This window comes from Macaca fascicularis, chromosome 7 (assembly GCF_037993035.2).
Source record: "Macaca fascicularis isolate 582-1 chromosome 7, T2T-MFA8v1.1".
In the NCBI taxonomy this organism is placed as follows: domain Eukaryota; kingdom Metazoa; phylum Chordata; class Mammalia; order Primates; family Cercopithecidae; genus Macaca; species Macaca fascicularis.
The window spans coordinates 144,227,134-144,239,486 of NC_088381.1; the positions used below are offsets into that span (position 1 = coordinate 144,227,134).

At 46.2% G+C, this 12,353-nt stretch overlaps 2 long non-coding RNA genes across 2 annotated transcripts; one reads left to right on the plus strand and one right to left on the minus strand.

Moving 5' to 3' along the window:
• Positions 1 to 1,415: 1,415 nt before the first annotated feature.
• Positions 1,416 to 12,097, minus strand: LOC123574609 (uncharacterized). The gene is made up of 3 exons (XR_006699627.3): positions 11,818 to 12,097; positions 5,359 to 5,617; positions 1,416 to 2,882 (listed from the first exon to the last, which is right to left on the minus strand). It is a non-coding gene; the product is annotated as an uncharacterized lncRNA (long non-coding RNA).
• On the plus strand, positions 2,108 to 10,069 carry LOC135972023 (uncharacterized). Its single transcript, XR_010588566.2, has 2 exons — positions 2,108 to 2,247; positions 7,004 to 10,069. It is a non-coding gene; the product is annotated as an uncharacterized lncRNA (long non-coding RNA).
• Positions 12,098 to 12,353: the final 256 nt, after the last annotated feature.

Sequence of the window (12,353 nt, forward strand, 5' to 3'; positions counted from 1 at the left end):
TCTTATTGATATTGAGTTGACCCTGCACCATTTATTCAGAAGACCATCCTTATCCCACTGCTCTACAATGTCACTTTTGTTGTAAATTAATAGGCCATATATGTGTGGGTCTGTTTCTGGACTCTCTTGTTCCATTGGTCTATTTGCTTGTCCTTGTGACAATTCCATAATATCTTAATTGCTGTGGAAATCCACTTGAGTCTTACTTTAATTTCTTAATTGCATCTTCCATGCCTACCACAGTGCTTGGCACATAATATATGCAAATACTTATTGGATGAAAGGATGAAAGGGCCTCTAGTACTGGTTTCTGTGGATTTGCCATCGTGGAAGGCTCTGAGAGGGAAGAAAGAAGGTGACTTTATTCCTCTCCCAGGATGGAGGCTGGGCTTGGAGGGTGCTTTGGACCTACCAGTGTTTTGCTGGGATCGTAAGATCTGAATGTCTGCATAAGGCAAAAGGCCATGGGGGTTAGTGGAACTGGGAAGCTGTGACAGAGATGGATGTTAGAGGTGGGACAGCAGTGGTGGAGTGGGTTAGCTGGATCCCCTTCACAATGATGATGGCATCCAGCTGTGATCCAGCTGTGTTCCTTGGGGGAGGGGCAGAGAACATTAATAAACTAAAGCTGTCACCAAATCTAACCTCAAAGCCTCCCATCAGCCTCCCCAACACCCACTGAGACTGCTCCTTTGCTCGGAAGGAGGACCTTGTCTCAAGTAGACTGGTGGGTCATCTCCTCCCCATCTCCCAGTGGGAACCTGATAGGAATCCAATGTTTCAGAGATGGTTTCCCTGACTTTGCTCTCTCCCCATCTCTGGAGGCAGCTAAGCTTCCTTAAACACCACCTTCAAGTTGTGACTCCCTTGCCCCAAGACCAACAATGAATTCTTGTCCTTTACAATATACATTTCAAACTCCCCAGTGTGGACTTGAGAAGACTTTCCATAATTTGGCCCTTCAACGTTTATCCAGTATTCCTTTTCTCTCTCAGCCACTCTCTGGCTGGGTCAGTTGGCTTAGTTATCCTATTTCCCACCTGGGTCGTTCCTTCTACTTAGATGCCTTTATCTTCTCTACTGATTCGTTAAAGCCCAGCCTGGGTTTTACCCCCACTCACCTGCCACGAAGCCCTGTCTGACTACTTCAGCACTCTATTCTCTCCCATCTCCGAAACCCTTGGTGTATTCCTATCCAACATTGAAAAGTGGCCATTTATAGTTCTCCTATAGATTGCAGGAAAAGAAAGCGTATTAGTCAAGTGTCCTTTGGTAGCTGTGTTAGTTACTAGCTGCCATAGCAAATTACCACAGACTGGGTGGTTTAAGCAACAGAAATTTATTTTGTCACAGTACTGGAGGCTAAAAGTCCAAGATCAAGGCATTGGTGGGTTTGGTTTCTTCTGAGGCCTCCTTAGCTTGCATACGGCTGCCTTCTCACTGCGTCCTCGCATTATATATTTGTGCAACTCTCTGCTGTGTGTGCATCTAATTTCCTCTCCTTATAAGGACACCAGTCAGATTGGATTAGGGCACACCCTAATAGCCTATGTCAACAACCTCATCCCCTCCTTAAAGGACCTATCTCCAAATACAGTCACGTTCCGTGTACTGGACATTAGGGCTTTAACACGTGAATTTGTTGAGGAAGAGGGACACACATTTTAGCTCATAACAGTAGCCATCTCACAGTGAAAAAAGCCAATGAGAAAATGTATCACCTCTGGCATCTGAAAAGTGGGAGTTGATCAAATTGTTACAGCTGATTCCAGGTATCCCAAGTTGTCTAGGGCCTTGCTTTCTCCCTCCCTCAGCCCCATTTTCTTCAATGTTGAAATCATTCTAAGAAAGCTCCCCTTCCATTGTTGTGGCAAGATAGCTGCCACAGCTCTTGGCTCATATTTCAGCCACAGGGCTGCTCCAGGGAACAGGAGGCTTCTATCCCAATGGTACCAGGAAAAGTTCTAAGGCCAATTCTCATTGGCACAGACTTGGTCAAGTGCTCATCACTGAACCAATCACTGAGATTCTACTGGGCCTGATTTGGCTAAGCCATCCTTCCACCTCAGAGGAAAAGTAGAGTCACCTAATCAGACCACATTGACCAAGAGGGGGGCAGTGGTCCCCCACAGAAAAGCCAAGGCATTGTCGTAGAAAGAGGACAGGATGCAGGACAAGGAAAACAAGAAATATTCATTCCAGCTACTTTCCAAGTGCATCATGCTGATCCACACTTAGCCCCAAGAGGTAGGTTTTATTATTTTCATTTTATTATTTCCTTGAAGCGGGCAATAAAGAAATGGTGTCTCAAGGAGGGCATGTCAAGTCAAGTAGCTGGTAAGTTGAGATCTCAATTTGAGTACTGATCTGACTGCAAAACTCACATCCTTTCCGCCACTATACTGTCTCTCTCAGCGTCTTCCATGAAGGGATTCAGCTGCTGGCATCCTCAACAACTGGCACAGCTGCAGGAAATCACAAGAGCTCCATCTGTTATAGGGCTAGAGGCTGATTATAGTTGATTGTGCCTAGGACATGCTGCAGGGTATGTTAAGCTTCGGGGGCTGAGGCTAGGGAGGCAGGTAAGGCTTGAGGGCAGAGGCTGTGTCAACAGGGATTCTGGGAGGAGGCAGCAAAGGGCACGGGAGGAAGAAAGGGAGATGGATGTAGAGATGGCAGTTCGGTAGATGTAGCAGGTGCAGTTCACTTCCCACTGCATAGCCTGGGTGTATGTGGCTCTCCTGGGGGACTCTCTTGCTATCTCCCATTTCTCCCTTCCAAGACTGGAGTTTCACTGTATGAGTGAAGGCAGGTCCACCTGGCTCCTTCCAATCTTCTCTTTGTTCCTCTTCTTTGCAGATATCTTTCCAGACTTCCAAACACTAAAAACATTAAATTCAGAGATTGCTCAGCTCATTATAGTAGAGTGGAGTGACTAAGAGAACAGCCTGGAGGTGGTCTGCCTAGCTGGCCACTTAGCTGCTGTGTGGCCTTGGGCAGTTATTTAACCTCTCTGGTCTTCGGTTTCTTTATGTGTAAGATGGAGCTAAACAGAGATTGACCTCATAGAACTGAGATAATCTACCAAAAGGTGTCAGGACAGTGCCCTACACACTGTATATGCTCAAAAATTAAAAATGTCAGGCATTATTGATTGACTCAAGGCTGAAGAGCCTGGCTGGACAAGGGCTGCCCAGCTCAGAGCAAAGACACTGGTGAACAGAGGTGAGCTCACTTTTTGTTTGGGGATGTTCCATATGCTCGATTCCGAGAGATGGTATTCTGAGGGCGAGTTTCTGGGGCCGGTAGGTCAAGGGTTACTTCTGAGTTTGCTTTCCTTGAAGCGGGCTTAGAAAAGGCTTCTCAGAAGAAGTGAGTCATAAGAATGATTTTAAGAAAGAGAAATTGCTGATTAATAGGGTGGCATGAAACTTCAAAAGCTGACCTCCATAAAAATTTAACTAGTAAAAATGGAGTAGTTTTACATCCCCTTATATTAATTGAGGGCTTCTTTGGCATAGAAACCTACATCCATTGATAACCCCAAATGCACCTTTGATTTCAGAATGCATTTATATATATTTTTTGGCAGTAGATTTACTTCCTAACCATGTTTATAGCTTAAATTAATATGGAAATTAACCCTGAAACCCCAGACCATTTCAAAGCACTGGATTTTACAGACCTCAACCTAGTTTAAAATAAACTTTGAAAATGTGAACTGCATTAAAAAGAAGCTGATAGTATTAATTTAATTTCATCTCCATTAAAATATCAGGAATGATTTATTGAGTTTTTAAAAGAAAAAAAGCATAGGCTCTGTTATGGGCAGGTGCCACTTATAGATACAGGTTATTTGAATAAAAATAATGCTTTTGTCAGATGCTAGCTTACTGCTGGATCCCAGCTGGGAATAAAGTTCTATGGGTTTCACTGTAATGATAATCTCTATGAACACATGTCTTTATGCAGAAACATTTCATACCTTTAGCAAGAGCGTTCTACCTACCAGGTTTTCTCACGTTCCAGATTTAGGGATGTGGGGAAGCGTCACATAATAAGCTTCAAACCATTTTTACTATGGATATGAATTTATTCACTCACAAACAATTGTTGCATAGCCACTCTGTGCCATGCACGGCATTACGTGTTTAATGAAAATAGTGGGTTAAGAGAGCAGACAGTCCCTGCCTTTGTAGTTAGTTAGTAGCCTAGTGAGTGAGAGAGACACAAAATAAATGACCCCAAGTGGATATATAGTAATCACCTGAGGTCAGGCCCAGAGGCTCATGCCTGTAATTCCAGCACTTTGGGAGGGTGAGGTGGGCGGATCATGAGGTCAGGAGATCGAGACCCGCCTGGCCAACATGGTGAAACCCCGTCTCTACTAAAAATACAAAAATTAGCTGGGCATGGTGGCAGACACCTATAGTCCCAGCTACTCGGGAGGCTGAGGCAGGAGAATCACTTGAACCCGGGAGGTAGAGGTTGCAGTGAGCCAAGATTGCGCCACTGCACTCCACCCTGGTGACAGAGTGAGACTCTGTCCCCCCCCCCCAAAAAAAAATCACTTGGGCCGGGAGCTCACGCCTATAATCCCAACACTTTAGGAAGCTGAGGCAAGAGGATCACTTGAACCCAGTAGTTAAAAACCAGCCTGGGCAACATAGTGAGACCTTGTCTCTACAAAAAAAAAATCCCAAAATTAGCCTGGCCTGGTGGCATGCACCTGTAGTCCCAGCTACCTGGGAGGCTGAGGATCGCCTGTACCCTGGAAGTCAAGCTGCAGTGAGCTGCAATTGCCTCACTGCACTCCAGCCTGGGCAACAGAGCGAGACCCTGTCTCAAAAAAAAAAAAAAAAAAAATCACTTGGGATAACTACCTGAGAGATAATATGGAAGGGGACATTTAAGGGTCTGGGGAGGCCTCTCCAAGGAACTGACATTGAGCCTGAGATACAAAGAAAGGTGAGGACTTTACCTATTCACTTTTACACAAAGGTAATGCATAGGCACCTCCACGTCACTTTACATATGTCTGTCACTTTGTGCAAACAGCACACAGTTTGCAAGAATCTTTATCATACCATGTGGCTTGCTCAGGTTAGGGGGTTGAATGTAGGGACTTTTGGCACTTACTTTGTATGCCCTCTCCCCAACATCCCTCCCACCCCCTGAACTGGTAGATGAGGAAGCCACAGAGAGGCTGTCTCCTGGTCCTGGTCACACACCTGGTTAAGTAGCACAGCTGGGATCTGAAGGTCTCTGCCTCAATGCTTGTGTTTTTTCTCTTATCCTACACTACAAGGCCTCTTAGAAAAGAGCTCTCCTCCCCCCAACCCCAGCAACAGCACTTACATTCCAAGGGCTTCATCGAGTGCTTCTCTGCAGGCAGTTGGAATTTCAGCTGCCTTCTTCAGTTTAGGCCAAAACAAATAGGTCTTTCTCTTTCCTGGAGGGATGCGCTGGACCAGAAGACCTGAGTTAGTTTTTTCACCCTTTGGGGCTGCCTCTGTGGTGCGTGGTCCTGACAGATGGACAGTTGAAATGGAACAACTGTAACCAAAGCCCGGGAGTTCCTGTGGTTTCTTTAGTCCCTTTCTTCTCAGCTAGAAGCCTGCAGAGATAACTCTATCAATTCTATCCCCAGGTGGGGATGGGTGACAAAGCTGGAAGCTGAGGATAACTGGATTTGCTGGGGGCAGAGAGCAGGTCTGGGGAGTGCCAGGTGTCACCTGTAGGGCTGCCACACCTTGGCGGGGATCCGGGGTAGGGGGGACATGGAGAGACGGGTGGCATTCTAAACCCCAGAGAAGAGCAGCTTCCAGCCTTTATTCAGTTTTTCTTTTTAACTGACATTAAAGAAAAAGTTCAGGTGTAATTATGTACAGTCAAATGCACAGATCTTAGGTTCAGCACAATGGATTGTAGCAATGTATACACCTATGAAATTGCCACCCAACAAGACACAGGACACTTTCATAGCTCCAGAAAGTTCTTTTTGTTCCCGTTTCTAATCATTCCCCTGCCTCCACTGCACTGAGACAATGCTCACTGTGTTCTGACTTCTACCATCCTAGGTTAGCTTTGTCTGGTCTTAGATTTTATGTAAATGGAATCGTACACTATTTACATTTTGGGTCTGGCTTCTATCACTCACCTAATGTTTATGGGAGTCATCCAATTTGTTGCATGTGTCCAGTAGTTTGTTCTTTTTATTGTTGAATGGAATTCCATTGTATGGATACACCACCATTTCCTTATCCAGTTTTAGTTGGTGAACATTTGGGTAGTTTCTGGTTTGAGGCTGCTATGAACATTTGTATCAGAGTCCTTCATAGACATGTGTTTTCCATTTATCTTGGGAAATACCTAGGAGCGGAATTGTTGGTCATAGAGAAGTAGAGAAGTTGTGTTTTATGTGCCTTCATTCTAACTTATATCAGAAAGAGGAGCAGCAGAGAGATGGAGCCTCATCTGAGGGTGGCTTTGCTGTCTTATATGATAAGCCTCAGTGGCATCCAGTGGTGTCTGATGGGCCGATTTGGAGTTATATTCCTGCCTACTTTTGGAATGAGCAGGAAGGGTCAAAAATGGACTCTTTGACTTCCTTAATGATGACCAAGTGCTCCCTTTCCCTAAGATGTCACCCCATGGGGAATTCCCCATGATGGTGGGCAGACACTCTCTACCTCCAAGAAGGCATCAGTGGGATTTCCCATATTGGGATGGTAACAGGAAGGGGATTATATGTTGGAGAGTCAACAAAGTGACAATCCCACTACTTAAGTCAGTTTTGAGGAATGAAAGATGTCTAACTTATTGACAGGAGACCTCATCACTTCGTAAACCTAGCCTCAAAAATGCAGGAGCCTATTAAGCCAAATCTTCTCTCAAGGTGATAGAGGGACAAAGACTCTCAGAGCAGGGCACAATGCTTCAGCCTCTTCCACTTTGATATTTGGAAAAATAGCCATTCATTGTTATTTTTTAAAAAATGCAGAATCACCCAAAGGGATACCATTTGAGTTCTGGGAGAGCTGCCTGCCGACTTCACAAAGATATATTCCTCTCATTAACAACTGTTAGCGTAGCATCGTGCAACGCTCCTGAGAAACTGCAGAAATAGTAATGACCATGTGGCAGCCAACGCTGATTGGAAGATGCTCCTGGGGAGAGATGAAGTTTGGATTTACAGCATCAGCATGGAGGAGTTGCAAGCACTGGTGTTGACAGCCGCACTGGCACCTGATACTAAATGTGGGAAAGGGATGGCGTTCCAGAAATAAAGCAAAAACACCAGGCAATGGATGCATAGTGACTGAGTTTTGGGAAAGGCATAAATGCCAAGGAGAATAGGTTGTGGGTTTTATGTCGGCGTGAGGCTATGGTGGGGTGGAAGTATGAGTGCTGGGTGAGTGAGTATCATTGTATCAGATCCTGGAGAAGGGTCAGCCTTGCGTGGCATGGAGAGGCAGGTGCTCATGTGGTTGGGCATTACGCCTGGCACAACACCTATGTCAACCCATTTAACCTTCACAACAACTGGGCGTAGTAGGTATTGTTGTTTCCATTACACACATATGAAGAAATTGAGGTTCAGAGAGGCCCTTTAATTGCATTGTGGTCTGATTCAGGTGTGGGGTTTATGGCTAGAAGTTCTAAAGCAAGCCTTAAAACACTGCTACACCTTTTAGATCTGGATTTGGAGGAAGGGAAGATTATTCTAAAATGCAGTGGCAGACAGAGGACAAGAGACTCTCATCACCGCTGCATCTAGATGACTCTTTATGGTCATTAGCATCTCCCAGGGCCCTCAGCGAGTAGGTTCTCAAGGCAGGTCTTCCCTGATAGCAAGAGGTGGCATGAAGCCTCCTCCACCACATGCTGGCTGCTCCTGTACAGGTGGTCTGGCTGCTGCTGGCTAAGGACAGGCAGAGGAGGGAGGATGGAGGAAGGTGAGGGCTGGTAGGTGCTCAAGTCACCCAGGCCAAACAGTGGCAGCAGGAGCAGCAGAGAGGCCTGCATTTCGGTGGTGCCCCAGGCTGCACTCCTATTTTTACTTTAGGGGCTGTGAGCAGAGAAGATCCTTCCACCTCACTCTTCCCATTTTACATGTGCCCTGAAGAAATATCCTACCCAGAGGCTAGAATATCTCCAACTATCTAGATGTCCATAATTATTTGGTTAATAGCCACCTCCACCACTGAACTTCTGCAACTTGCCTCTGATGAAGCTGTTCCAATAATCGTTCATTTCTTCACCCATTCTTTTGCTCCACCAGTATTTACTAAGCAGCTGCTATGCCGTGTACCAGACACTGTGCTGCTCCTGTAGTATGGTAGGCAGACACAGTCCCTGCCCTCAAGAAGCTTACAGTCTGGTGGAAAGACAGACAGTTCTCTTCTGCAGCTCCCTGTCTGCCCCTGCCCCAGCACCCATGCTGGTCTCTCCCAGAGCTTACATCCCCTAGGTCCTCCCTGCAGGCCAGACACTATGATGCCAAATGCAGGCTGCTCATCAAAGACTCCATTGAGAGTTGGTCGCTGTGTGGGGAAAGCAGCAGTGTTGGCCCTGAACCTGACCTGAGGAGACACGGCTACTGTCAGTTCTGTTTCGACAGCTCTTGACCGCAGGTGTCTGTCATCTCCCCCATTCTATCCCCTCCAACCACCCCAACGTTTTCTGCCAGCCTCAAAGTGTCACTTTCATTTGGAAGGCACAGAGGAAGCTAGGTGGTGAGAGGAACCTGTCATCACTCTGCTTGTTGACCAGGGTGGGGGCCAGAGGACAAGTGGCATCTGTGCTGGGACATCCTAGGAGCCTGAAGCTGCTGCTGAAAGCAGCTGGGACCCCAGGTGCCTCTGCTGCAGTCCCTCTTCTCCCTGCCTGTGCCTTTAAAGAGGGTAGTTTTCTTCCATGGACCCATCATTGGCATTCAACTTCTCAGTGTCTCACTTGGTGGAAACCATAATATTTCCCTAGGTAGGGGCAGAGTGAGGAGTGGAAGGGAATGTCCTAGCTAAGGGTTTGAACTGCTGGAGACTGACTTTAAGGGATGAGGAAGGGAGTGAACAAAAGGTGGTGAGTTGAGGCTCTGGGGTCAGACCAGGGCTGAAATCCTAACTATGACCCAGCAATTAACTGCTAGGTGTATACCGAAGAGAAATGAAAACTTCTGTCCACACAAAGACATGTATGCAAATGTTCATGGCAGCGTTATTCATAATAGCCAAAAAGTGGAAATAACCCAAATGTCCATCAGCTGATGAATGCATAAATACAATGTGGTATGTCCATACAATGGACTACTATGTACCCATAAACAGGAACGAAGTACAGATACCTGCTACAACATGGAGGAACTTCAAAACTTTATGAACTAAGTGAAAGGAGTCAGATACAAACCATGCAGATACATGTTGCATGCTTCCATTTATATGAGATATCCAAAAAGGCAAATCTGTAGATACATTTATTAGTCCATTCTTAAATCACTATAAAGAAATATATGAGACTGTGTAATTTATAAAGAAAAGAGGTTTAATTGGTTCACGGCTCTGCAGGCTGTATAGGAAGTGTAGTGAGTTCTGGGGAGGCCTCAGGAAACTTTCAGTCATGGTTGAAGGCAAAGGCGAAGCAGGAGGAAGAGACAGAGAAGGGGCAGGTGCCATAAACTTTTAAATGACCAGATCTCGTAACAACTCACTCGCTATCAAGAGAACAGCACCCAAGGGAAATTCACCCCCATGATCCAATCACCTCCCATCAGACCCCACTTTCAACGCTGGGGATTACAATTCAACATAAAATTTCGACAGGACACAGATCCAAACCATATCCATACAGAAAGTAGATTAGTGGCTGCCTGGGGCTAGAGAAGGAGGACAAGGAGAGACTACAATTGGACAGATGATCTTTTTAAGAGGATGGGAATGTTCTAGAACTGGATGGTGGCAAGAGTTGCACAGCTTTGTAAACTCACTAAAAATCATTGGAATACATTTACAATGGCTACATTTTATGATGTGTAAATTATACCTCAATAAAGCTATTTTTAAAATCTCAATTATACCACCTGCTGGCTTGCAGGCTTTGGGAAGTCACTTAACTATTGAGTCTGTTTCTTCATCTATAAAATGGGGAGGATGACACCTATTTCACAGGCTCACTGTGAGAATTAGGGGCCTGATTCACAGTGAGCACTCAAGAAATGTAAATGGTAGCAGCTGGCAGTTGTTACTGCTACTCCTGTCTTTTTGTTTGTTTTTGTTTTTGTGGTAGTAGAAGTGTCTTGATTTAGAAAGAGAGGAGAGGGCTGGGCGCGGTGGCTCAAGCCTGTAATCCCAGCACTTTGGGAGGCTGAGGCGGGTGGATCACCTAAGGTCAGGAGTTTGAAATCGGCCTGGCTAACATGGTGAAACCTCATCTCTACTAAAAATACAAAAATTAGCTGGGTGTGGTGGTGAGTGCCTGTAATCCCAGTTACTCGAGAGGCTGAGGCAGGAGAATCGCTTGAACCTGGGAGGCTGAGGTTGCAGTGAGCTGAGATCGTGCCATTGCACTCTACAAAGCAAGACTCAGTCAGGAAAGAAAGAAAGAAAGAGGGAAAGGAAGGAAGGAAGGAAGGAGGAAGGAGGGAGGGAGGGAGGGAGGGAGAGAGGGAGGGAAGGAAGGAAAAGAGAGAGAGAGAGAGAGAGATACCAAGAGATATGGAGCACCTTAGCCAGCAGGAAAATTGCAGGGTTTGCGGGTTTTTGAGACGTTAACTTCACTCCTTGTACCAGTTGCATGGTTTTATTCTGTTGTTTGTTTTTTTGAGACAGTCTTGCCCTGTTGCGCAGGTGGGAGTGCAGTGGCACAATCTTGGCTCACTGCAACCTCCACCTCCTGGATTCAAGCAATTCTGGTGCCTCAGCCTCCCGAGTAGCTGGGACCATAGGTATGCACCACCATGGCGGGCTAATTTTTGTATTTTTAAATAGAGATGGAGGTCTCACTGCGTTGCTCAGGTTGGTCTCAAACTCCTGAGCTCAAGCCATCCTCCCGCCTTGGCCTCCCAAAGTGCTGAGATTACAGGTGTGAGCCACCACGTCTGGCCCAGGTTCATGTTTTTAATGGTCTGCCTCCACAATACATTCCTGAATGTTCTCTCTGAATGCCAAGGATTCTGGTTAAAACAAACAAAACTTCCCGCCAGTCAGAGGCATAATGGAGACGTGGGGCTTCTACAGATATTTATAGCCAAGAGGAGTTGAATTATGCTGGAGAGAAAGTGAGAGAAAACTTAGGGTCCACGCGGTGCCCAGTGCCCCTACTTTCTTTCTTCTTATTCCAGCTCTTCATTTTTATTCCCCAATCCTGAAATGTAGTTGGGATTTACTATGAGCCAGCGGGGGCTGAAAGGGCCCGCTTTACCTCCGGGCTCTGCGTTCCTCTGGACGAGCTACATTCCCAGGAAACTGCTCCCCTCCTGGAGACAACAGGGTTTTCAGCAGGCCCAGGTCTGCGTCCATTCAGCCTAACAACCCCAGGGGAAATGTAAATGGTAGCAGTTGGCGGTCTTTACAAATAGTTTCAACAAAATCCGCAGGGTTCATTCTCTTTAAGTTCCTGAGACCTCACGCTCCTCCTGCACTGATCCTCGTGGCCTAGAGAACACAGCAAGCTGATTGGCCAGACCTGGTCACATGTCCTGGCAGGCGGGGGAGGGGGGATGTGGGGGGGATGTGGGGGACAGAGTTGGGGGGGTCAGCCCCACTTTACCAACATTGATAGAAAAGAGAAGATCTCTCAAGGAAAATTAGAGCTTCTTACCAGAGGAAGAGAGAATAACCGTCTGGCAGATAAATCCCAGATGTCCACTCTAACCGTCCACCTCGGAACCTCCACCTTCCTGTGCTCGCCTTGGAGGAATTCTGGAACTGTTGTTGGAGGAACACCTCTGTTTTCTAGAGGTCCCACAGCGGTCCTTCTGTTCATGCGGAGTACAGGCCAGCAGCTTCATTTTCCTAAGAGAATGTTAATTCCGTTTCTCCTCTGGCTCGTTTTCAAAGCCGTGTTTCCACACTTAATGAAAACACAATATCAGTATTACAAATTCTTGCTAGGGAATATAACCCCAAAGATGTAACTGGCCAACTCATAAGAATTTTTATTTCAAAAAGTAATTCACATGGAGGACTGTACGGAGCGTTTACACCCGGATAGTTCCCCTGGATATTCCAGCGTGCACTCGAAGCCAAGCCGGAACCACCGAAAGCCATGTGCTCTCACTATACAACTTTGCTCCCGTAGACAACTATTTTGGGAAAATATCCTTGGCTTTTATGGAGATATATTATACAAAGCAG